The sequence below is a fragment of the Ailuropoda melanoleuca genome, chromosome 10 (genome assembly GCF_002007445.2).
Source record: "Ailuropoda melanoleuca isolate Jingjing chromosome 10, ASM200744v2, whole genome shotgun sequence".
Lineage (NCBI taxonomy): Eukaryota > Metazoa > Chordata > Mammalia > Carnivora > Ursidae > Ailuropoda > Ailuropoda melanoleuca.
Window position 1 is genome coordinate 102,973,347 of NC_048227.1, and position 27,491 is coordinate 103,000,837.

Below are 27,491 nucleotides of genomic sequence, written 5' to 3' on the forward strand. Positions count from 1 at the left end.
GTGTGTGTGTGTGTGTATATATATATGTATACACACATAACACATATATATACACACACACCTATTGTACAATATTTTACAATTTAAATATATTTACAGTACATACTGTAAATATACATATTTATATATTTACAATACAACTACATATACAGATTTACAATACATATTGTAAAATATTACTCACCAGTACAAAGCATGAACTCTTGCCATTTGCAACAACACAGATGGACCTCGAGGGCATTATGCTAAGTGAACTAAGAGAGAGAAAGACAAATATCGTGTAGAATCTAAAAACAAATAAATAAATAAACTCATAAATACAGAGAACAGGCTGGTGGTGGCTGGTGGTGGAGGGTCAGAGGTGGGAAAAACTGGTGAACTGTTTGAGTTTGCTCGTTTTTTAGTTTAAATATACTGAATTTTGAAAATGAGTCAAAAAAAAAAAAAAGAAGACGACGACTCAGGGACAAATGACACGTGTGAATTCAAAGGAGGATCCATCTGTTCCTGGACCATTTGGTGCATTGTCCTCCCCTGGCTCTCGTCCCCAAGAAGGCCATTCTATTTGGCCACTCTTTCTGAGCCATCCAAATTCATCCACATGGAGATCTCCTACCACCTTGTTGGAGAATTATGAGTCCCCATCACAGACTGGATGAGTGCTCTCAGCTCGAACTGCACATGCAGCCTGCGGGCTGGTGAGCCCAAGGCAAGACGAGCCTTCCAGCTGCAGCTCCCTTCAGAGCCTGTCCTCACCCTGCAGCCTGCTGCCCGGGGAAAGCTGAGCGGAGAAGTCATCAGACATTGGGCAGTGTTAGAAAGGAAACCTTGTCCCAACGATCTACCCAGCTTCCTCCACGGTATTGATCCTCCAGGTCTTCCTGGAGAAAAACACCTGGCAGAGAAGTGGGTCCTGGGAAGGCAGACTTAATTCAACACCTAATCAGATAAGGCGAAGGTTAGGAAGTCATTAAGGAAAAATGACGATTTGCCTTGGGACTAGATTAATGAGCACTGTGGTCCTAAGGGAGAAGTCAAGGTACCAAAAAAAGAGGAAATTACAGGAACTAATTTCCTTTTTTTTTTTTAAGTTTTATTTTTATTCAAAGAAGACCTCAAGTTAAAAATAGAACGTAGAAGTAAGAAAGTCGAGTGTCACCACCAGGCAAGATGGTTTTCTGTTTCTTTTATTAGTTCCTGGCTCCCCAGGCTGCTGTCTGCATTTCCCCACCATGAGCTCTTCCTATGAGGCACCAAGGGCTCTGGAGCGGGAACCCCATGTCTGTCCTCTGCAGGGGGCTTCTCAAACTGTCACAGGCCATTTGCCCCATCCATAGATGGTGACCTGATGTAGAGTCTTAGGTCTGGGAAACAGGCAGGGCTTGGGTCTGGCCTTCTAACAACTCCAGGGTGATGCTGAGGCTGACCTGGGGGAGAAGGGTGGGTGAACACCGCATCCCAACTAAGGCCAGGTCCTGGTCTCAGCTCTTGGAATGTATTAGTTCTCTCAGTCTCTGAGTGGTCCACGAGGAAGGCCCCATCTGACAGACAATTAGTTAGACTTGGGTCACTATTCACCCGTAATTCTTCCCCTATTTCCATTGCTCTTATGTGGTACATCCAGGTTCCTATGCCTTAGCCTGCCATTCCCAGTCTGAGCCTTTGAGGACTCAGCACATGTGTTTCCTCCTCCAGGAAGCCTTCCTGGTCCAGCAAGCCTAGACAAGGTGGTCTCCTATGAACACCAACACACGCTCCTATATACTTGTTATACGCTATGCGTTGGTTGTCCATTGTTTGGGAACAAGTGTACTCCCAAACTTAATGGCTCAGAACAAGAAACATTTTTATCTCTGACAGCTTCTGGGGTCAGGAATTTATGGCTGACATGACTGAGCGATTCGGGCTTGGGGTCTCTTGGGAGGCTGTAGTCAAGACGTCAGCTGCAGCTTGACTGGGGCTGCAGGGTCTACCTCCAAGATGGCTGCTCACGCGGCTGCCGGCGGCTACAGATCCAAATCTTTTCCCAGGCCTGTCTCAGGGCAGCGTGCAAGTCCTCAGGATATGGCGTCTGGCTTCCCCAGAATGGGGGAGAGGGAGGGATGGGGGTGGCAGAAGCTATACTTTTTATGACTCAAAAGTCACAGAGCATCATGTCCACCACTCCGTTTGCTAGAAGAGAGTCACTACGACCAGCCAACAGGGGAGAGTTAGGAATTAGGTCCCACTTCTTGCAGAAAGGATCGTCAAAGACATATTTAAAAATTACCATCCTGCGGCCAACTGAATTTTCCCCAGATAGCTGTAAAGAATATCTCCTCTGCCCCATGTTCTTCTAGAACGGGGTCGTTCCGCCATTGAGAGGTAGAGTCAAGTTCCCCCGCCCCGGCCCTGGTTCTGAGAGGGCTGCTAACGTGCCTGTAACCGATAGAACATGGTGGGAGCAAGGTGTGACTCTCAAGGCTAGGTCACAGAGGCAGAACACCTTTCGCCCTGTGAGCTAGGACACACATTTTGGGGCCCCGAATGACCAGCTCAGAAATCCTACTACCTTAGGTTGCCATGCCACAGGGAAGGCCAGATGACAGGGACAGAGCTCTCAGCTGACAGCCCCCAGCTGAGGTCCTGGCCAACAGCCCACATAAACCGCTAGATCAGTGCGTAAGACACCTCCAGTTCCTTCTAGCCCCCAGCTCTGGAGTCTTCTCGCCGAGAGCCAGACAGCCTGGAGCAGAGTACAGCCATTCCCCCCGAGCGCTGTGTAGCTTCATGGCCCAGAGCATCGGTAGGCATAACGGAATGGCTGTTTTAAACCGCTACATTTTGGGGTGCTGTTACACAGTGTTTAGTAACGGCAATGTACTTTACATCGTCATTGTCTATGCTCTCTCTCCCTCTCCCCGGATTCGACTGTTAGACTGAAAGCTTTTCTAGGGCACAGAGCTGTGTCTTACTCCTTCTTACGAGGCACCCGGCATAGTGCTTGGCATGTTACAGACACTCAACAAATGTTTGTTAAATGAATAACGAATGGATGCGAATTCATGGAATTGTGCTGGAATTGGGCTGGCTGGAATTCATGAGCTCCGTGGGACCCAAGTCCTGTGGGAGAGTTCCCACTATCTGCCTGGCCAGCTCCCTGGCCAGCTCCCTGCCCAGCTCCCTGCCCCCATGGAGTTTGTGTTCCTTTGTTGTGTTCTCATCTCACCCTTCTTCTGACCTTCTAAATTCACCGCAAAAGCATTTAATCAAGGCCTCCTTCTGCGGCTCGGCTGCGATGCAAAGACTTGCATACCATTAACATAAACAAGCAGTAATGAGGGCTCATAAAAGTGGCTGTGGCCTCCAAGTCGAAAGATGCTTCCATTTAATTTTGATTCTAGGTTCAATGTTTGGAAAACAATTTGAGAACACTTGAGTTGATTTTACCTTCTCAATTCCAAATATATGGGCTGGGAAGATGTATTTTAAAAAATTAAATTTGTCCTCAGTTGTGTTCAGAGGAGTTGAACGCATTTAATCTTCATATTAATAAACGTTTACAAAGGGGACTGTGTGTCTATTAACATTTGTATATCTTTCTACATCAATATAGAATGTATATATATTTTTTTATTTTTTTTAAAGATTTTATTTATGTATTCATTCGACAGAGATAGAGACAGCCAGTGAGAGAGGGAACACAGCAGGGGAGTGGGAGAGGAAGAAGCAGGCTCATAGCGGAAGAGCCTGATGTGGGGCTCGATCCCATAACGCCGAGATCACGCCCTGAGCCCAAGGCAGACGCTTAACCGCTGTGCCACCCAGGCGCCCCTATATATATATTTTTAAGGACTTTATGTATTTTAGAGAGAGAGCAGCACACACAGGCCAGTAGGGGGAGGGGCAGAGGGAAAAGGGACAAGCAGCTTCCCTGCTGAGCATAGAGCCCAGGCAGGGCTCCATCCCACAACCCTGAGATCATGACCTGAGCAGGAACCAAGAGTCGGAGGCTACACCAACTGCACCACCCAGGCGCCCTAACATATATTTTAAACATGTCCGATATTTGAGAAAATGGTCTTTAAGTTAGTCCAGATAGAAGTTTCAATTATTGCGTCCTCACACTGCCCTTCGGTTGATCCAGTTTTACTGGATTTAATAGCAACGCGTGCCTTCAATGTCATAGTCATACATCCAAGTTTGCACCCGGCTCCAGGCTGGAAGGCAAATACTTCAGCTACTACTGTACCCCCTCCCCAAATTTCCTTTTCCTTCTATATTTACCCTGCGGTCAAAGACAATTACCTAGGAACAGCACTCGGTTCTCATTATCCCATTATGTCATGATTGAGTTTAACTCTCCTACATTTTACAAATGCTAATTAAATCTAAAAAAGCAAACAAAATGTCAATCAAAACGGATCTACAGTTGTTTGTCACCAGCAGCTGTTTGAAGAAAAAAAAAAGAAGCTGTTCCCTCAAATTTGAAGAATTTGGGTGCCATGGTGTCAAGTCGAGTAGACATATATATATATTCTGATGTAGTTGATAGAAGACGCAAGATTTTTCCCCCAGAATTAAACACATAGTTGCAGTGAATTAAAGCTTCGAATGACTCCACTCCTTCCCCTTCCCCTGCACTTGACTATGTTGTAACAACCATGGAATCAGCTACAGAAAGAAGTGAGTTGTAGTTAAAGGGAAAGAAAAGAAAATAGGGCTCCGCCCCCATACTTGAAAGATTATCAAGTTTAAAGGTCTAGGTGGTATGAGTGCCTACACAGCAGTACTGATGAAAAAGTGCCGGGGGGAACCAAAGACGGGCCTGGCCTCGACCTCAGCCCTGGTGACTGAGCAAGACTTTGACACAGGGGCAGAGAAAGGCTGACAGCGCTTCATGGAAGGGTGTGTGCAGAAAACTTTTACCCGTGGACACTCTGTGTTGTAAGCAAAGTGTGAACAGCACTGCAGTGCCGACTTGCCCAGGGTCAAACAAGTAATGATCCACCGCCATGACTGCCCCTAAAACATATACCCCCCACCTGCCTCCCTCCAGGCTGCTCAACCTCAGACAGTGGGCATNTTCATATTAATAAACGTTTACAAAGGGGACTGTGTGTCTATTAACATTTGTATATCTTTCTACATCAATATAGAATGTATATATATTTTTTTATTTTTTTTAAAGATTTTATTTATGTATTCATTCGACAGAGATAGAGACAGCCAGTGAGAGAGGGAACACAGCAGGGGAGTGGGAGAGGAAGAAGCAGGCTCATAGCGGAAGAGCCTGATGTGGGGCTCAATCCCATAACGCCGAGATCACGCCCTGAGCCCAAGGCAGACGCTTAACCGCTGTGCCACCCAGGCGCCCCTATATATATATTTTTAAGGACTTTATGTATTTTAGAGAGAGAGCAGCACACACAGGCCAGTAGGGGGAGGGGCAGAGGGAAAAGGGACAAGCAGCTTCCCCGCTGAGCATAGAGCCCAGGCAGGGCTCCATCCCACAACCCTGAGATCATGACCTGAGCAGCAACCAAGAGTCGGAGGCTACACAACTGCACCACCCAGGCGCCCTAACATATATTTTAAACATGTCCGATATTTGAGAAAATGGTCTTTAAGTTAGTCCAGATAGAAGTTTCAATTACTGCGTCCTCACACTGCCCTTCGGTTGATCCAGTTTTACTGGATTTAATAGCAACGCGTGCCTTCAATGTCATAGTCATACATCCAAGTTTGCACCCGGCTCCAGGCTGGAAGGCAAATACTTCAGCTACTACTGTACCCCCTCCCCAAATTTCCTTTTCCTTCTATATTTACCCTGCGGTCAAAGACAATTACCTAGGAACAGCACTCGGTTCTCATTATCCCATTATGTCATGATTGAGTTTAACTCTCCTACATTTTACAAATGCTAATTAAATCTAAAAAAGCAAACAAAATGTCAATCAAAACGGATCTACAGTTGTTTGTCACCAGCAGCTGTTTGAAGAAAAAAAAAAGAAGCTGTTCCCTCAAATTTGAAGAATTTGGGTGCCATGGTGTCAAGTCGAGTAGACATATATATATATTCTGATGTAGTTGATAGAAGACGCAAGATTTTTCCCCCAGAATTAAACACATAGTTGCAGTGAATTAAAGCTTCGAATGACTCCACTCCTTCCCCTTCCCCTGCACTTGACTATGTTGTAACAACTATGGGATCAGCTACAGAAAGAAGTGAGTTGTAGTTAAAGGGAAAGAAAAGAAAATAGGGCTCCGCCCCCATACTTGAAAGATTATCAAGTTTAAAGGTCTAGGTGGTATGAGTGCCTACACAGCAGTACTGATGAAAAAGTGCCGGGGGGAACCAAAGACGGGCCTGGCCTCGACCTCAGCCCTGGTGACTGAGCAAGACTTTGACACAGGGGCAGAGAAAGGCTGACAGCGCTTCATGGAAGGGTGTGTGCAGAAAACTTTTACCCGTGGACACTCTGTGTTGTAAGCAAAGTGTGAACAGCACTGCAGTGCCGACTTGCCCAGGGTCAAACAAGTAATGATCCACCGCCATGACTGCCCCTAAAACATATACCCCCCACCTGCCTCCCTCCAGGCTGCTCAACCTCAGACAGTGGGCATGTATGTGCCATTGACCTCCAGGTCCCGTGCCAAGCTGCTCTCTAGGCTCAGCCAGAGAAACTGAGGCAGTGAGGCCAAATGACCAGGGCCGGCCCAAAGATGAAGCAAGGGCAGTCCTATGTCTCCTGGAACAAGGGCAGCCATGAGTTTCCTTCCACCTCTGTTTCCTGATGCTGACATGAGAGCATTCTCTTCCTGCATCAATTTTGGTCAATAAGTCAGGGCTCTCAAGAATGACCAAAAGGGACACCTGCAAGTCAAAAACTTGAAAGAGCGACACTCCTCAGACAGAGGGAACAGAGGCTTTGAAGCACATCTTGTCAGGCAATGAAGCATGTATCCAGCTTAATTCTACTCAAGACACCCAACTTACATGAAAGATCAACTAGATGGGTACCTGCTGTCNTTGATAGAAGACGCAAGATTTTTCCCCCAGAATTAAACACATAGTTGCAGTGAATTAAAGCTTCGAATGACTCCACTCCTTCCCCTTCCCCTGCACTTGACTATGTTGTAACAACCATGGAATCAGCTACAGAAAGAAGTGAGTTGTAGTTAAAGGGAAAGAAAAGAAAATAGGGCTCCGCCCCCATACTTGAAAGATTATCAAGTTTAAAGGTCTAGGTGGTATGAGTGCCTACACAGCAGTACTGATGAAAAAGTGCCGGGGGGAACCAAAGACGGGCCTGGCCTCGACCTCAGCCCTGGTGACTGAGCAAGACTTTGACACAGGGGCAGAGAAAGGCTGACAGCGCTTCATGGAAGGGTGTGTGCAGAAAACTTTTACCCGTGGACACTCTGTGTTGTAAGCAAAGTGTGAACAGCACTGCAGTGCCGACTTGCCCAGGGTCAAACAAGTAATGATCCACCGCCATGACTGCCCCTAAAACATATACCCCCCACCTGCCTCCCTCCAGGCTGCTCAACCTCAGACAGTGGGCATGTATGTGCCATTGACCTCCAGGTCCCGTGCCAAGCTGCTCTCTAGGCTCAGCCAGAGAAACTGAGGCAGTGAGGCCAAATGACCAGGGCCGGCCCAAAGATGAAGCAAGGGCAGTCCTATGTCTCCTGGAACAAGGGCAGCCATGAGTTTCCTTCCACCTCTGTTTCCTGATGCTGACATGAGAGCATTCTCTTCCTGCATCAACTTTGATCAATAAGTCAGGGCTCTCAAGAATGACCAAAAGGGACACCTGCAAGTCAAAAACTTGAAAGAGCGACACTCCTCAGACAGAGGGAACAGAGGCTTTGAAGCACATCTTGTCAGGCAATGAAGCATGTATCCAGCTTAATTCTACTCAAGACACCCAACTTACATGAAAGATCAACTAGATGGGTACCTGCTGTCTGAAGCAAGAAGCAATAGAACTTTCGGGGGAGGGGGAGAGGCAGCATGAATCTTCCCACTGGCAGATCACAGAACAAACAACAATAACAACAACAACAACAACAACAAAAAACAGAAAGGAAGTTAAATCCATTCTGAGGAACAGATTAGAGGGGGAAAAAAAGACATTGTAAGAGTTGAAATTACAACCCGTATGCCAACATGAAACTCTTGATTCTTTGTTGGTCTCCTTTTCAAAGTTGTTTCTTCTAAAATAGGGCATTAAAATAGTCCTTCGGACTTCTAGTTCTGGGACATGGTGGATTAGACACACTTCTTCCTGTTCAGCTAACTGCAGGGCATTAGACAGAGACTCTGAAAGGTGGAGAGAAGGTGGCAGGGCCACCTCAGGATCAGAGGGAGAACATGGCGGTGAGTTCCCTGAGTTCATACGTATTTTTTCATATATCCCAGACTGGGTACTGTACATGTTGGCAACCTGGAAATGCTAATGGGATGCAGATGAAAACAGCGCCCCCCCCCCACCTCCTCTTTCCAGCTAAGGGACCAGGGAAAAGGCAGTCTCTACGACAGAAAACTTTTAGACATGAACTGCCCTACTCTAACCAAACATGGAAAACCACAGCCCCACTCTGATTCATATCAGCAAAGGCCTGGGCGGGGGAGGGGGACCACTTTCAGGCTGTAAGGAAGCATTCCTCCCCAACTCCTCCACCTCCTGGGTGGTGTCTGGGAAGGCTGATTGCGGAGCTGGGACTTTCACCGCCCTCCCTTGGGAATGAGCCCCTAAGTCCCCCATGTGAGAAGGCACTCCTCCCCTGCCCAGCCCAGGTGGTCTTTGCTCAACACCAGCAAGACACCCTTCCACCCTCCAGGGCATCCTTCAATGGAAGTACAATGAGGACCCTGCACTTACCCTTGCTGGGCAGTAGCAAGATGGCAGCCCTTCCCTCACTAACACAGTGTCAGAGGAGACCTGCTAAAACAGGTCTTAATAGGATCCAGAGTCTCAATATGTCCAGGATACAACTAGAAATCACCATATATACCAAAACCAAGAGAGTCTCCACTTTAATGAGGAAGGACAACTGACATCTGTCAACACGGAGATGCTATAGATACTTGGTTTCTCTGGCCAGAGCTTTAAAATGGCCGTTCTAAAAATCCTTCAACAAGGAATTGTGAACACATTGAGGTAAATGAAAAGCAGAAAGTCTTGACAGATAAACAGAAGATGCAAAGAAGAATCAAATAGAAACTTTGGAATTAAAAAGGTGCAACAAAATAACAAAGTCAATGGGTGGGCCCAACAGAACAGCAGAGGAAAAGAATCCTTGAGATCAAAGACAGAACAACAGAAATTCCAATCAGAACAACAGAGAGAAAATAGGCTGAAAGATAGTCCTTCTAGTTACCCAGTGGAACATTCCAAGGAAATCCCGGGTCCCTAGAAAGTATAAAGCTATTATCCAGACACTGTTTCCAATGCAGACGTGAATTCAAGAGTCTCATGTTTCCACAAAATCTATGCTGGTGAGTTGATCTGATCTCCCTTCTGCAAAGAAGAGTGAGCAATCAATTACTGATTCTAGAAATCTCCTGGAGGCAAAATTGCTAAAATGTCTTTGGCTGTTTAAAAATGTCAATAGAGTCAGTCACTGAAGAGATAAAAGCCCCTCTTGCCCCTGGTGCTCTGGCATAGACCCATCTGTTCTCCAGTGAGTGCCAGGACGCTGCCTAACTCTGGGGCAGTTCTGAGCAACAAAACAGAACAGAACAGAACAAAAACCTCCTGGGTCACATGATCAGTCTCTCGGCTGTTTTGGTACCAACTGTCATTCAGGGCCCTGGGCTTTTCTATGAAGATGCTGTAAAGCTGGGTAAACACATTCGCTAAGAAGGTAACACAAGTATACTGCAATGAACCAATTCTTTCAACAAATATTTATTAGTGCTGCCAGGTGCAAAGCACTGCTCTGTACAGCTGGAACCCATACGTGGACTCTAGACGGAGGTCCCTGTAAGGAGCTCCAATTCCAGTGAAGTGAGGGGCAGACGGGGGTCCAGACAGATGACCATGAACAACCAACATAAAAAATACATAAAGTAGTATTTAAGAAAATTCTGTTCCTCTGGTTAAAAAGAAAAAGGTAGGCTAGGATAAGGGGGTTGGAGAGGGAGTGGGCACTGGATATGGGCGAAGAGGATGGGAAGTCACTGGGAACGAAAATGGCGGCCCACCGGCAAAGCAAGGAAAGCCCTGTGACAGGCAGCTGGGGGTCCCGGGGTGAATTCTGAGGGGAGTCTGTGGTGACAGGAGTGGGAAAGGCAGCCCGAGGCTTGCGTAGGAGCTGGAGACGGAGAGCCATGGATTTACAATCAGCCAAGGGATGCCCTGAGGTATTTTACTTTATATATTCTAACAAGAGGTGGAAAATGAGAACCAAAAGTGATATCAGCCGTCATTTCTTAGGCTTTTTAATGTCCCTACCCCCAGCCCTGGTTGTCTTGTTCAAAACTAGGTGAGGCCGAGTCCCCATTCTAATAAGGCAGGGATTGTCAGTGCAAAAAACTGGTTTTCTGGAAACCAAGCATCCATTTGACATTTCAGTCTTTCCTGTTTTATATGAACATCAGCTACCGAGAAAAACACCGTGTCACTGAAAGAAAAGCCAGTCGGTGTTCGGACAAATCTCTCAGGATGCTTCCCACGTGGAAGTTCCCTCCGGGGAGCACTGCTCTCGTGCATTTATCATCTCTGTAGCTTGGGTGACGCTTCTCTTTCTTTCAACCCTGGCGTCCTTCATTGTCAACAGCTGGATACAACACACACACTTTTGTCTACAAATGTACACACCCACACATGCCAGACGGCACTGACACCGCAGAGCTGAGCTGGGTTTTCTTTTGCACAGCACTCCAGAATTGAAGACAAAATCCAATAAGACGCACAGCAATTCCTGTCTCTGTGGGCTGCATTAGAATTCACTTAGATCCACAGTAACAGAAACGCCTGCAGTGAGAAACTTGGTTGAAAAAGTATCGTTCATCACGTAGATTTTCAAGAGTCAGAGCTACAGGAAAAAAAAGGGAAGGAATGGAAAATAACGATATGGACTCAAGAGGAAAATCTTTGTGGCTGGTGGGTTTAAATAATTCTTTTCCAAGTAATTACATCAGGTACAAAAGAAGAGAATGTGAATTCCATGAATTCATAATTTGGGACAATCAAATGTAGCCCGACAGGAAAGACCGGTTCAAAATCAGACACAACACGTGACTGGCACTGCCATCCGGAACGTCATCGAAGTGGGCGAGCGGCACTAAAGCGTTCCCTGTGACGAGCCTCGTGTGTCCGTCCCTGGGAGAGGGCGCGAGCATCACACAGGGAAGCGGGCTTCGTCAAGGAAACAGAAACCAAACCAAATGGAAAAAGCTGGGTTGCCCATAAATCAGCGGACGCCTGCTGACCGAGGTCAGAGCGGTGCTTCACTGAGATGCGATCTCCAGGGGAGTGGACACCTGACGTGTGGATGGCGCTCCCTCCCTCTGGAGGCCAGCTCTGCAGAAAGGCACACGCAGAAATCCCAAGCCCAGCCCGGGGTGGGGGGATCGTCCGCTTCCTCCTCTCCGGCATGCGCTAGAATTCATCCAAGAGCTCACATCAACCTCTCCGACAGCTGGTGACACAGCAGGTGCCACGAGGCTGGATCAAAGGGCTTAGAGACCGCTCATTTACGAGGAAGATGTTGCCAAACCCCTCCAAAGAGTGCTCACAAATTTAGCTATAAAATATGTTAATGATCTTAACAAAGGCAGAACGAGGAGGGAATTTTTGTTTCCTTTATTGCCAATCCTGAGGGTCGGCACCCAGTCTAACAGGGGGGTCTGAGAGCACAGGCCAGGAGAGACCTGGGACTAGACCTGCACGTGGACAGGGCGGGGTGGGGCCAGAGAGTGGGGCCTAGGTTTGGGGGCCACTCAGGCAGCAAGACCCCCTGTCAGAGGCCAGTCCACTTCTGGAGGCTCAGCCGCCAGGCCCCCAGCGGGGAAGCTCCAAGGGAGAGGGAAGGTGCCCTCCGCTGTCTGCCCGGCTCCCAAGACAGTGAGCGGCGGGAGCAGGTGCTCCACGCACATTTGTTGAGTGAATCAGGGACGGCGGTCAAGGCCCAGATACAGAGGAGGGCTGGACACCCGACAAGGACGTGCTGAAGACCATAAATGACGGGAGGCAGAACAGGCCGAGGTGACAGCCGGGACGGAAGGAGACAGGCAGAAGCCTGGAGATGGGCTAAGGCAAGGATGGTTGGGGACCCGGGGGCTTCTGAGCGGTCTCATGGTGGCAGAAACCAAACCAGCCTGGCCGGCCCGGGTCCTGCAGGTCAGTGGGTGAATCTGCCTGTGGGGAGCAGAGTATGGGGGGATGTCACTTCTCTGGCCTGCTCTCAGAGTCCCTGTTGATGCACCATTTCTGGCTAACCTCAGAGGAGCTGCCGGACTGTTCAGTTCTGGGGCTGGCAGCAGGGTGCCTGGGGCCTCCCCTCGGCCCCCAGTGTCCTCGCTGGGAAAGGGCCTGCAAAAGTACAATATTTCAAACTGTGTTGGATTGGATTGCAAGTTGGAATCTTTCAAAACTAGGTGTTTGTAGGCTCCCAAACCTGTTCTGCTAGCTTCCTCAGGACTCAGATAAAGGCAACAGGAGCAGCTAACGGCAGCCTCGAAAAATCGGTTCACACCTGGCTCACGAGTGACAATCGGTCCTTTAGGGAGGCTACAGCTATGGCCTTTATGTAGGCTTTTAAATACTGACTTAAATCCCCAAAAGGGAATATCTACAGACACTCTCATTTCTAATTTTCCAGACCTGAATACAATTTAACACCACTATTAAAGGAGTCTTCACAATTCGGCCTGACATGCGATTCCTATTTCACTTAAGAGCCCACCCTGCATACCCCTGAGCATAGCATTTGAATCTACAGCTTGTTTGTACATGACTTCCCAGGCTCGAGTTTCCATATATCTAGGGGTTGAAAGGTCGGTCCGACCCAGCAGGCACATTTGTGCAGGATCTCAAGCTCCTGGAGGTCACAGCTCCTTCCTCCTCTGCTACCTTGCACACTTCTGATTCGACAGAATATACGTAAATCCCCAATGACCGTGGCTCAGCCCAGGCTGGCTCCTGGGAACCGCACAGAAATATCCTGGTTCCTTGGCATGAGTGCGGCGATCAGGTCTGGCTTTCTGGCACAAAGAGCTATAGGCAGAAACCATATTTTAACCCACAATAAGTTCTTTTTGAACCTTCAACATCCTAGTCGTTTATGTCCGACAGTCAAGCACACACAGGAGATACAGAGATGTTTGCGAGAGAGAAGAGGCCCACTCACTTGAACCACCGGCTAGAATGATCTCTCCCACCTCAACTGCAACAAAAATCCCAAGGTTCCTCTTGGCTCAAACTCTCCAAGTCTCCATATACAGTCACCAGTCCACGACGATGTCCCCTTTGTAGATGTATGTACCCAATTCTTTACTACTGAGGCAGCATTACCACTGAACGTACACATCAGAGTGGACGGAGTAGACAAAATCAAGTTAATGTGCGTCCGCAGGAAAACCTTCTGCACGCACCCTTCCACGAAGGGCTGTCAACCCTTCTCTGCCCCCAGAGCTGAGAAGCTGTCCCAGCGCAGACGAGCTTGCCTCTCTGCGGCTCCACGTCCTGTTGACAGGGATTACAGANCCTTCTGCACGCACCCTTCCACGAAGGGCTGTCAACCCTTCTCTGCCCCCAGAGCTGAGAAGCTGTCCCAGCACAGACGAGCTTGCCTCTCTGCGGCTCCACGTCCTGTTGACAGGGATTACAGAAAACAATGACATTCAACTAAAGCCAAATTCGTGAGGCGGCCAAGAGCTCGCTTGCCTCCCGAGCTGACAAGGCTCCTTGGCGGCCCGACGAAGGGCACCGTAACACGCACACACCCAACGCCTGGACGGCGATACGCGTTCCAGAGTTCCGGCCCCACGTTGGGGTGGTGGGCTGGGGCGAAAAAGAACTAACACACAGGGAAGCAAAGCGCAATGCTCTCAGGGCTCTTGGAAGAACGCTCTGGGGCAGAGAGGCCACCCTGTCCCCAGTCTCTCTGTCCCCGGGGGACCATGTGAAACACACAACCCTCTTGCACCAGGAGGGCAGACGATCTCTACGCCCGCCTTCGGGAATCCTCGGGCTAGTCCATCCGTGCTGCCAAATGGCTTTCACGCAACCCCTCGTTCCCCATGCACCCACTTTGCTCCACTCATGAAAGCTCCAAAAATGCTCGGGCAGCGTCTGGGACCTCAATTCTCTCTTTTAAGGTAATTCCTCAGTGATTGCACCTCCTGCCTTAACCAGCGCGGGCTTCCCTCCTGCGCCCGCTCGGCTTCATCTCCACCTGCCGATACCATTCTCGGCCGCGCTGTGCTGTGCTCCCCGGCTTCCCATCGGCCTGGCTCTGGCCTGAGTCGCGACACGTCTGGATGACGAGCAGACAGAACAAGGAGGCATGCCAGGGGCCAGGGCGCAGCAAGCACAGTGTGGAGATGGGCAAAGACAGGAGTGCCCAGGGAAATGCGGTCCTTCCGTGGGGAAGCCAAGGCACGGCACGGAGGGTGGGAAATGCAGCAGAGGACAGGGGTGGGGGCACGCGGCGCTCGGGTCAGAACCTGGCTCCCAGTCAGCTCTATGTGCCCAGCACCTAGAGCACCATGCCTGGAATGTGCTAACAGTAGGGACTCAATACATGTTCACTGCATGGAATCGAAGGGCATTCCATTGTTTGAGTGTGCTTTTCAAAACCACAGGAGGTGTCAGGGGGAGGACGCATTGGTGGAGGGCTGAGGTGGAGGCCTGTGCTCAAAGCTCCCTGCAATGGTGCCGACAATGTCCCAGCCCAGCATGGAAGCCTTTCCCTCACCCACCTTTTCTCCATGAATCCTGCCTCTAGTCGGAGATGAGGGACTAGAACCTGCCCCCGTCTGCTTCAAGCTACACGTTGCGCCTGAATAGCCACGTATTTACGAGCATGCAAATTCTCCTGGTGGAAATGATGGCTGGCAGGGACGCCTGCTGCCTTTGGCTCAGGACGATTTCCAGTGAGACACGACCCGCAGCCTTGGAAAAGAATGAAAGAGTCCAGCCAGCAGCCTCTGCTCCACCGCCTGGCCGGTGACAGCACACACTCAGTGGTGGGCCTGTGACCTGGACAAGGTCACTTCCGTACTCTCCCCTGTCCAGAGTGACAGTGCAGACGGTGGATTGCTGGAAAATGTTTACCAANAGAGGAGCTGCCGGACTGTTCAGTTCTGGGGCTGGCAGCAGGGTGCCTGGGGCCTCCCCTCGGCCCCCAGTGTCCTCGCTGGGAAAGGGCCTGCAAAAGTACAATATTTCAAACTGTGTTGGATTGGATTGCAAGTTGGAATCTTCCAAAACTAGGTGTTTGTAGGCTCCCAAACCTGTTCTGCTAGCTTCCTCAGGACTCAGATAAAGGCAACAGGAGCAGCTAACGGCAGCCTCGAAAAATCGGTTCACACCTGGCTCACGAGTGACAATCGGTCCTTTAGGGAGGCTACAGCTATGGCCTTTATGTAGGCTTTTAAATACTGACTTAAATCCCCAAAAGGGAATATCTACAGACACTCTCATTTCTAATTTTCCAGACCTGAATACAATTTAACACCACTATTAAAGGAGTCTTCACAATTCGGCCTGACATGCGATTCCTATTTCACTTAAGAGCCCACCCTGCATACCCCTGAGCATAGCATTTGAATCTACAGCTTGTTTGTACATGACTTCCCAGGCTCGAGTTTCCATATATCTAGGGGTTGAAAGGTCGGTCCGACCCAGCAGGCACATTTGTGCAGGATCTCAAGCTCCTGGAGGTCACAGCTCCTTCCTCCTCTGCTACCTTGCACACTTCTGATTCGACAGAATATACGTAAATCCCCAATGACCGTGGCTCAGCCCAGGCTGGCTCCTGGGAACCGCACAGAAATATCCTGGTTCCTTGGCATGAGTGCGGCGATCAGGTCTGGCTTTCTGGCACAAAGAGCTATAGGCAGAAACCATATTTTAACCCACAATAAGTTCTTTTTGAACCTTCAACATCCTAGTCGTTTATGTCCGACAGTCAAGCACACACAGGAGATACAGAGATGTTTGCGAGAGAGAAGAGGCCCACTCACTTGAACCACCGGCTAGAATGATCTCTCCCACCTCAACTGCAACAAAAATCCCAAGGTTCCTCTTGGCTCAAACTCTCCAAGTCTCCATATACAGTCACCAGTCCACGACGATGTCCCCTTTGTAGATGTATGTACCCAATTCTTTACTACTGAGGCAGCATTACCACTGAACGTACACATCAGAGTGGACGGAGTAGACAAAATCAAGTTAACGTGCGTCCGCAGGAAAACCTTCTGCACGCACCCTTCCACGAAGGGCTGTCAACCCTTCTCTGCCCCCAGAGCTGAGAAGCTGTCCCAGCACAGACGAGCTTGCCTCTCTGCGGCTCCACGTCCTGTTGACAGGGATTACAGAAAACAAACAATGACATTCAACTAAAGCCAAATTCGTGAGGCGGCCAAGAGCTCGCTTGCCTCCCGAGCTGACAAGGCTCCTTGGCGGCCCGACGAAGGGCACCGTAACACACACACACCCAACGCCTGGACGGCGATACGTGTTCCAGAGTTCCGGCCCCACGTTGGGGTGGTGGGCTGGGGCGAAAAAGAACTAACACACAGGGAAGCAAAGCGCAATGCTCTCAGGGCTCTTGGAAGAACGCTCTGGGGCAGAGAGGCCACCCTGTCCCCAGTCTCTCTGTCCCCGGGGGACCATGTGAAACACACAACCCTCTTGCACCAGGAGGGCAGACGATCTCTACGCCCGCCTTCGGGAATCCTCGGGCTAGTCCATCCGTGCTGCCAAATGGCTTTCACGCAACCCCTCGTTCCCCATGCACCCACTTTGCTCCACTCATGAAAGCTCCAAAAATGCTCGGGCAGCGTCTGGGACCCCAATTCTCTCTTTTAAGGTAATTCCTCAGTGATTGCACCTCCTGCCTTAACCAGCGCGGGCTTCCCTCCTGCGCCCGCTCGGCTTCATCTCCACCTGCCGATACCATTCTCGGCCGCGCTGTGCTGTGCTCCCCGGCTTCCCATCGGCCTGGCTCTGGCCTGAGTCGCGACACGTCTGGATGACGAGCAGACAGAACAAGGAGGCATGCCAGGGGCCAGGGCGCAGCAAGCACAGTGTGGAGATGGGCAAAGACAGGAGTGCCCAGGGAAATGCGGTCCTTCCGTGGGGAAGCCAAGGCACGGCACGGAGGGTGGGAAATGCAGCAGAGGACAGGGGTGGGGGCACGCGGCGCTCGGGTCAGAACCTGGCTCCCAGTCAGCTCTATGTGCCCAGCACCTAGAGCACCATGCCTGGAATGTGCTAACAGTAGGGACTCAATACATGTTCACTGCATGGAATCGAAGGGCATTCCATTGTTTGAGTGTGCTTTTCAAAACCACAGGAGGTGTCAGGGGGAGGACGCATTGGTGGAGGGCTGAGGTGGAGGCCTGTGCTCAAAGCTCCCTGCAATGGTGCCGACAATGTCCCAGCCCAGCATGGAAGCCTTTCCCTCACCCACCTTTTCTCCATGAATCCTGCCTCTAGTCGGAGATGAGGGACTAGAACCTGCCCCCGTCTGCTTCAAGCTACACGTTGCGCCTGAATAGCCACGTATTTACGAGCATGCAAATTCTCCTGGTGGAAATGATGGCTGGCAGGGACGCCTGCTGCCTTTGGCTCAGGACGATTTCCAGTGAGACACGACCCGCAGCCTTGGAAAAGAATGAAAGAGTCCAGCCAGCAGCCTCTGCTCCACCGCCTGGCCGGTGACAGCACACACTCAGTGGTGGGCCTGTGACCTGGACAAGGTCACTTCCGTACTCTCCCCTGTCCAGAGTGACAGTGCAGACGGTGGATTGCTGGAAAATGTTTACCAACCAGCTCTGCAGGGTGGAAGAGAAGCCCCGATGTATAGCTTTGCTGACTTCCGTGGTGTAAAGACCCCACCATGGCTGATGTCTATCTGTACACTGAACGCGGAGTTACATAGCACAAGGTCACCATAAATCACCTCCAGGAGAGACGTAAGAGTAAAATGCAATAAACTAATTCAGAAAGGATGAGTTTAGAGTACTTACTACCTTTGTTTTATAATATAAGTTTGTGGTGGTTGTGGTTCATAACTGACTTGGAAAATTTTAGCAGCTGGCACTGGGGACTATCTGCTCTACTGGTTATAGAGATGGGCTCGTGACTCCGACTGGGCCAGGCGTTGGAGCCGGGGGGTAGGGGACCCTCTCCTCCTTGGTAGCAGAATGAGAGTTTGAAGCTTCTGGTAGCCATGCTGGGTGAAGAAAACCCACGTGCAAAGAATCAGGGCCACCAGCACAGAGGAGCTAAGGGAGCTGAGTCAGCTAGCATCCAGGCTCCTGTGGCCGGGGGACGCCAACACCAGCCCCCCTCCCTGTAGTTTGGTACCGTGAGCTAATAAAGTCCTGACAGGTGCTTGGGCCAGCTGGGCTTCAGCCCCACACAACTGGGGGTCCTGGCACACGTGCCTTCTGCCTCTCTCCTCACCCCAGGTTCCTGTTCTCTGAGGCCTGGCTGACGTCATTCCCTTGCTAGAGCCTTCCCCGGCTAGTCCAGACTAGAGTAACTGAAATCCTACAATACTGAAGCCTCTCCCATATTACTTAGGAATGAGTAACACGGTCTTCTGTTCCCTCCTGTGTGTTATACTAGATTAGTACTCAATAGATAGGTTTGGGCTCATTCAATAATTATGACTTAGAAACAGTGAAATGCAATGAGTCCATTCTGGGTCTTCCAATCACCCACACCTGCAGGTTCCATAAACACATCTTCAGGGTCAAGCGGGGTGCTCCATGTGCACAGTGGCTCACTCCAGGCCTGGGGCGGTCCCCTGACTTATCCACACGACCGTCCCAGAGAGGGCTCTTGCTCTGTGCCAGCCGCTGGTCCCACGGGGATGACCCCCAATCAAACATCACTGCCCGCAGGGAGTTCGCATTCCCAGCAGCAATAAGGTTAAGTCAAGACAGAGACAAGTGCCAGGGAATCCCAGGGAAGGGAGTGACTCATCTTTCCAGGGTTTGAGGGGAAGTGCCAACATGGGCTTCACAAACAGCAGGACTGAGACAGAGCTGTCGGATGAAGGCTTCGGGGCCTTAGTCACACACTAACCAGTGCTCTGTACCGTGCACCGCCCAGTGCCTTTGCTGGCAGGCATCGCCTTATTCTTTGAACATGGCATTCCCCTCTCTTGTTCCAAGAAAATAATCCTAAGCATCACACACATTATTTTGGTGCAAATGACATGAAAGATTGCTTTCCACTTGCACATCTCAGCCAGGAACTGTCCCATCCAGTCCAGTCTTGGCCTAACTGATTACGAGACTAGCATGAAAATGACCTCCAAGTGCAATGTCAGCCAGACATATTCATCCTCGAAACAAATATCTCACATGAAAATAATTTCTGTTGAATTTACACAGCTTGTTTATTTCCACTGAGAAAGGACCACGAGCCGAAGCAGCACTCACGAAGGCCAGGTTTACAAAACCCAGGACGACCAGCCGTGCTGTTGGTGCAGAGGACGCTCAAACTAAAATGTCACGGTAGAGTGTCTGTCAAAAGGTACCCCTTTTGAAATGAAAAGTGGCAAATTCATATGATAAAAGGCAGGTTAAGTAAAACATTAATGCCTGGGAGGGCACATAACCAAAATCTTCCTTGTCCTTGGCCTAGGATCACCCACAAGGAGGAGGCAGTGAACATTAGCTCATTTTTTGGTTCCGGCGACGGGTTTAGGCCTGGGTGTCTGCCCTTGGACCAAAGTTACAGAGATTAACTTGTCAGTTTGCCTGGGGTTGTCCTGATTATAAAGCTGTTAGTCCCACAGGCTGGGGACCCTGCCAGATGGAGGCAAGCTTGAAAGGCTGGTCACCCTCAAGTCCCTCGGGGCAGGTAGGACCCAGAGAGAAGGAGGAGGCAGAAGGGGGAAGCCCTCCCCTCCCCGTGCCCCTCACCTCCCTCCCAGGAGCCATTATCAGGCAAAGCTGTCACCAAAGTAGGCCTCCTTTTTAACCTTCTGGCCATTTCAAAACCTTATTTTTCTTACTGCAGTTTTCAATGCTATTGTTTTAAACAAAAGTTGTGCAGTTCCTCCCTCTGCCCGTCTAACTGATGCCACGCCAGCCTCCCCCTCCCTCGGTGGGTGAACACGCCTCGTACCTCCGTCACCTCTTCATCTAGTCCACATCTACTTTCTCTCAAACACGTCCCCATATTCCTTTGTTAAACTCTGAGGGCCACCTCCTTAGCCCTCAACACTCCATCCTCAGCACCCAGGCCCGGGCAGGCGGCCCGCAGCTCTGTTTACGGGGTCAACGTTCCTGACTAAGGTTCTTAACCCTGGAAGGGATTCGAAAGGTCGTCTGAACAGCTCCTCCATGCACACAGGTGGTTTGAAGAATGCCCTGCCACACAGTCCCCCCCAAGGGAAGCTCCCCCCCACCGTCTCCTCGGAGTTCACGGGAGGGGCTCAGCAAGTCCCGTGCTGCCTTGCTTTTCCAAGACAGCTCCTGTCATTATGAGTCTTTGCCCGGGTTGTGGTGGCTTCTCCACGTGCCCGACTCCTTCCTTCCTAGGCTGTGTGACCTCTAGTCCCTCCTCCGCGTACTGTCCTACAAGTATGGCCACCTCTTTGGCGCCTCCCGGGCAGGTCTCCCCTGGCCCCCAGCGTGTCCCCTGCCACGTTCTTCCACCACCCCAACCAAGTCCTCCTCCTCCCCCGTTCCAGGTTATCAGAGCTCCTTGCCAGACACACTCCACGCCATCTGGCCCGCACCTGCTAAGTGTGTCGTAACAGCAAGAATGCCTTCATCCTACATTTTTATAGCGTGTTCTCTTTCCCTCGTTTTACAAGTGGAAAAACAAAGGCCCAGTCACCAAGAGGGTTAGGCCAGTGCACAGGAATCCAGGACACGCAGTTCCCAATGCAGTTTCCTTCCAGGAAGACCAGAGCAGGTCACCTCTCACCCCCCGTCCCATGGCCCCAGACACAATACATGCAAATAAATCTACCCCAAACCGGCTGCACGGGGTCTGTGAAGGCAGCCTGAGAATGTGATAGAAAACCCACTCGACTCAATGCTTTCCACAGATGGCCTTCGTGCGCCACAACAGGCAGGGGCCTCGTGTGTACTTTACAACATTATGATAAAACAGCTATGTTTTTTTCTTCAAAACAAAACGTGGAGGTGGGGGAATACTTCTAATTCCTTTCTGAAGACCTGGGATAGAGCCTGAGAAGGGATGCCTCAAACTGTTTGAAAATGCCTCACCTCCCATCTGGAAGAAGATCAACTGAAGTAAACGAGGGGATTTGCTGTTCGTCGTCCCTTTGGTTTGGAACTCGTGTCTATGAAGCCTGTTTCTCCCTTGCCTCAAACTCTGTGCAACTTTAAATTCTATCTTCAGTATGCTGGCACCGAAACCCGTGGGCTCAGGCAGTGGTCTTCAAATGCTTTATGATTACTTAAGTAAAAGAAATTAAATATGTACCATTAGCACATGCAAATTTTATGTTTTATATAATTCATAAAATAGTTTAAGTGTCTTTTATTGTACCCATGTATAATGATAAAGGAAACATAAACTAGAAACATAAATTTCTCTCTATACCTTAATGGCTTGTCTTGTTAACCTCCTAGGGAATTCCCACCCCACTTTGGAGACCACACACCATCGTCTTATGAAGTTACGAGATGCCAAAGTCAAACTTATAACCTAATTTGAAAGCTGTAACTTAAGTCACAAGTGAAATTTAATGCTTGCAAAAACAAATGGGAACCTTGGCCGAGGATTAATTTATTTATAAACCACATCAACAGCTAAGACGCCTTGCTCAAAGACGAGCATCTGCTCATACAATTCAGCATCACACGGCTATTACTAAATTTGCCTTTTCTTTACTATCCCTATTTGAAATTTGCTTCCTATGTAAAATATAAAGCAATTTATATAAAGTAGGAATTATATACATATATAATTATAAACAATATACATAGATCTCTCTACTATGCATAAAACATATATGCACACACACGTACCCAAACATATATTTAAGATACAGAAATGGTGTTAGGCAAGTTGAACACAGCATCCTCTAACACAGGGACATTACTCTTAAAAACTTTCTAAAAAGTCCAGTGTCGCTGATCAAACTCCATTTACTGAATCAGTTATAGAAGATAAGACCATCTGGATATTCGATGTGCTTCCAATCACTGGGAGTAGCAACCAGACAGCTGCCATATTTCTGGACGAGTTGAGCTGAAAATGTGCTGCTGTGGTCAGATTTCAACCCCAATACTTTTTCCCCCTAAATAAACAAAATGGTGCTGGTACAAAGAGCTAATCTGGTAACAAGTTTTGTGTGGGAAAGGGCAGCAAAGGAAAAGCCCGATTCTAAACGAAACAGTTTCAGCAAGAGCTGCTGGGTGGGAGTGTTGCAGTGATGAGGAAGAGAATTGTATCTGAACGAAGCTGGGCAGACACCGACCTTGATACTTGAGAACACAAAAGCCAGGCATGTGGGAGCCAGAACAGACTGCCTCCCTGAGATTACTTCATTTGCTAGGACTTCTTTATGCAAGGCAAATAGAAGGAAGAGAAGATGGATGGCCCCCTTTATGGCCAGAGAGGTGGTTACCAAGACAGACCCAAGTATTGCATTCCATGTAAGCGATTCCCTTTCCCTGACACTTCTGAGACCTTTCTCCAGGTTTGAAGGACAGTTTAATTCTATTTTTCCCAGGAAGATGGCTTTGGTGGTTAGCCAAAGCAGTCTGGACTTGAATAGTGTACTTAAAGTGATAAAAATAAACGTCAGTGGCAAATACAAGGCATACAGGATGAAAGAAAAGGGCAAGCCCTTGTCTCCATTCATGGGAAGATCTGCACACACCAGTCAGGGGGCGTGGGATTGCCCCCTCCGGGTGGGCTTGTCACTGTCCTCCTCATGCCCCGGTTACCAGCCCCACCTCACTCATCGGAGGTCCCTGACTTGAAGGGGTAGGAAGAGGGAGCCCTCGGATTGGTCCATGAATGGGAGTGAGGGAATCTATCTGCACATCTCCGTTTCCTGTGCCACCAGTAAATCAAGCACGGGTGGGTGAGCAGAAGCCAGGCGAGGGGGAAGAGGACGAAAGAAACACAGGTTCCACACATACGGGCACCCCAGTTTCCTTCCACTGTGGCTGTGAAATGCAAAGTAAAGCCCAACTGGAGAGAGACTTAGAAAAGGAAAGTGTACTGGTTTTCCTGGGCTGTTATAACAAAGTGTCCCAAACTGGGGTGCTTACAACCCACAATACTGTCTCCCAGTTCTGGAGGTCAGAAGCTGGAGACCACAGTGCAGGCAGGTTGGCTCCCCATGAGGCTGCCAGAATCTGCTCCAGGCCTCTCCCCACATCGGGTCTTCTCCCCATATCTTCACATCGTTTTGCTCTGTGCACATCTGTTGCTGTGACCCCGTCTCCCCTTTTATAAGGACACAGTCCTAGTGGATTAGCGCCCACTCCACTGACTGCATCTTAACTCCATGATCTTCAAAGACCTTGTTTCCAAATCAAGGCACATTGACAGACACTGGGGGTTAGGACTTTACCGCTTTGGGGGAGGCGAACACAGCTCAACCTGTAACCTGGGTATGTGGCTCTGGGGTCATGCTTCTCTCTTATCTCCTTTCTATGGACTCACTACTGTATTTGCAATGGGGTTCATTATGCCGTATGCAAGTCTAAACTGCAGGAAAGTAGGGCCTGAAAATCATCATCCCAGTCCCCGGGACTCCCTCCACACCTGACCTTTATTGCAAAGGGCTCCCTTAATATCTTGCCCCTCTCCTCCCTCCCATAAGCCATTCTCTGTTTAGTCCTTTTGGGTGTTTGGGTTTTCATTCTGTTTTTGTTTCTTTCACTTTATAAGACATGCTCGTTGTATGAAATATAAGACATTCAGAAAATATAAAGGCAATTAAAAAAATCGTCTCTAATTACAATTCCTAAAAATGGTACTCTGATAAATTGACTTCCAGTCTATATTTATAAGGTTGGTATTATATTGTACAGTTTGGCATCATGATATTTTTATTTCATATTATCCTGAGGGTATAACATGGTTCAAAGAAATAATGACCCAGCTGGGTATCTTTCTATAAAAGATTATGTGTGAACAGATTTTTCAAAAGGAACAAATTAAAATTTCTCAAGGCACATTTTGAACAATGCCGCTCAGAGCAAGACAAAAATAAATCCTGACATAAACTGATGTTCACGGTGCTTGGAATCCCCGAGCACAAATACCTGGAGTTCATCTAGGGTCCCGGAGGCCTCAAGCCCACTCTAGCCCCCACCACACACCTGTCCTCCTGTCCTCCCGGCCTGGCGAGGCTGCTGTAGCCCCATCCATTCGGGCTCCAGACACAGGACAGTCTTGACATTTGGTAGGTCCCTCTCCTTTCGATGCCTGACAGCCTGAATAAACCAGCTTACCTCTTTGGTGATGCTAAAATATGCTGTTTCCTCAGGCTAGACCACCTTTCCTCTTCTTGCCAAGACATCAAAAAGCATCCTTCTTCTGTAATCCCTGGCCTGCGATGTTGTTTCAGTCGAACATGGACCCTTTCACAGGATGGACTGTCCCTTCCTCTGTGTTCCCTGTGTACCTCTATCCTAGCTTTTACCTTGTGTTTCACAATGGCTTGTGTCACCTGTCTTCCCCACGAGACTAGATCCCTCTGAGGGCAGCCACCGGGTCCCCTTCATTCCTCCTGGGGATGGGTCGGACCCGAATGAACTCCAATGTGTATGTGTGTGTGTGTGTGTGTGTGTGTGTGGGTGTGTGTGTATGGAAGAACAGTGGCTGAGCAGTGACGGTGGGGCTGAGACAGTGAATTCACATGCCCAGGGTTGATCCCAGCAGATGTTTGCTGGACATTGGCCATGGGTGTTAAAATAAAAACTCTCATCACATACTATCTTTGTTTCAAAACATGGTAGGAAAAAAAATGCATTTGCGGACCTCAACTCTCCTCATTACTAACTGTATGACCTTAGACCAGTTACCTGACCTCTCTGAGCCTTGGTTAATTGAGCCACAAAATGGGGGATTGCCTGCTCAGAGTGATTATGGGCTTAAGCCACGTAACGGATAGAAAAGGTTTAGTATGATGCCTAATACATAATCAACACCACAGACTGCACTGATTGCAATGATTAGAAATGAAAATAACTTCCTATTATGATTGCATTTCTCTTTTCCTTTCTCCATAGCCCTGGGGAATGTCACTTACTACAGTCACTAGCGGGACATCCGGCCTCAGCTCGGGAGCCGGGCTCCTCAAGCCCCAGGCCACGCCAGGTAGTGCTGCAGAGCTCTGCACTTACACTTCCCGGATTTATCCACAGCCCCTCCACCTCCTGAGTCATCCTGGGCAAATAGCTGAACCTCTCTGTCCTGCACGTGGGAGGTACTCTATCCTTGTTGAATAAATCGCCAAGAAAAGGGGGGGGGGAAGCTACTTAGCATAGGATCTCTATTGCTTGATCCTTCTCTGATGGATCCAGTCTGGGATTCCATTGTCATCACCTGGGCTGACAAGGAGGTATAGTCCTTAGAAATATAAATTAGGAGGACGAAGATGCTCTTTGCCCGGTCCTGAAAGCACTCGCTAAACGGCACTGTGGACACAGTGAAATCTCCCAGGTCAGGCCATCAGAGGGTGACTCCAGGAGAAGCCAGCAGCATTGGCTCGTTAAAGCTTCCGGGGAAGCACAACGTGCCAGCAGGTGACAGTGAGGAGAGGAAGGGGTCTCAGCAGAGCAATTCGGGGGTGCCCCCTGCTCTGTTCGGGGAGCTAGGCTTTGCCCTTGGGTCAGAATGCTAATCCCCAGGCTGAGGCACTTATTCTGAGTCTTCAAAATCCCTTCACTCTGACTATGCATCAGAGCCACTATCTGCTCACACAGCTGGAGTGAAGGAGAGAGTGCCAACTTGAGGCTCTTCTGCTTATGGCCACCTATATAGCCAGTTATCTGTCCCCTCTGCGGAGGTGCCCACCACCTGGGACCTGCTAAGGATGCAGCAGAAGACCTTTGATGACGACACCCAGATTTCGGGCCGTGGCTCCCAGCAGAGGTATCGCAGGTCCTGCCCGGACCCACATCTCGGCAGGAGCCAAGCCTGCATGAGCAGGGTTGGAACAAGGGGCTTTGGGATTATTTAACAAAGACCCTTTCTGACGTCCTGGGGGAGGAACTACTATGGCAAGTGAGGGAGTCAAACCTATCCACGACTGGAGAGAGTGAAAAATCAGTTTGGTTTGAAATGAGAAGAACAGTCCTGCCATAAATCAGGCCGGGAGGAGAGACATGGTCCAGCCCGCTGCCAAGGTAACATGTTGCAGCGTTTCTCCCAAGGTCGTGTTGGAAAAGGTTACAGTGACCCCTCTTCTGATGGATCAGTCTCTTGTCAACGACAGGTGCTGGCTGGGGGAGGAGTCTGTTTTGTCTCAGGAGGATGAAGCTGCCTCCCTGTCTCCATGGTCTTCAACTTTACCCGTGTCCCGGGAATTCAACGCCCTGGGATGCACAGTTTCTCAGGCATCTCGTAGCTTCCATCCTATCTGCACGCACATTCCTTTGTTGAGGCTGTTCTGACAAGTTACTGAGCCCGGATCCTTCTGGAAAGGATTACAGACCGGCTTCAGCCAAGGTCACCATACCATGAGCTCCATTTCTCAGGTCACAACTCCGAAGTGACTTACACATCCCGGAGTCCATTGCAAATGTGTATCGTTATTACAGCAGGAAAACTAATGTCTGTTTCAAGGTAGCACATATGGGTGGTGTTGTAGGCGGTGATCAAAAGCTTGCCTCTCTCTTCATGCTCAACTCCTGCCTACTATCAATGAAGTGGCCAAGAACCAAGACAGGGGGAGCACCAGGGGTGCTGAAGACAGAAGGAAGCATTTCCCAAGTGCAAAAACAAAACATCGAAACTCATTATTAGAAAAATCTTGGAATCTTGGACAATTCCACCCCATCCCCTTTATTCAAATGTAGTTTGTGTTCTGAAGTGACCTATCCAAGTAGTTAACTACCCTAATGGGAAGAAAGAAGAGGCGGGCTGTAAGCAGGAAGGCCGGATGTTTTCTTTTGCAACTTGGCACTACAAATGCCGACCGCCCCCTCGCCACCATGCAGCCTTGCCCCCGGAGCTTTGCGTCGGACAGACATTGAAAACCATGAGTGTTGCAGTCCGGAGGGAGTAGATGGGGCGGCTCAACCACACAGAACTAGTTAGCAGCAGCACGGAATTTGGCAGCAAGGTGCCAGGGCCGGCTGGGGG

The 27,491-nt window shown here is 49.4% G+C and overlaps 1 protein-coding gene and 1 long non-coding RNA gene across 6 annotated transcripts in view; one reads left to right on the forward strand and one right to left on the reverse strand.

Annotated features, from left to right (window-relative positions):
- Positions 1-27,491, reverse strand: part of AGPAT4 (1-acylglycerol-3-phosphate O-acyltransferase 4) — a 137,360-nt gene that overhangs the window by 70,844 nt on the left and 39,025 nt on the right. The window lies entirely within an intron of this gene.
- Positions 27,324-27,491, forward strand: part of LOC117804037 — a 4,002-nt gene continuing 3,834 nt past the window's right edge. The window contains exon 1 of the long non-coding RNA XR_004628212.1: positions 27,324-27,471. This is a non-coding gene — a long non-coding RNA (uncharacterized LOC117804037). The remainder of the gene's footprint in view (positions 27,472-27,491) is intronic.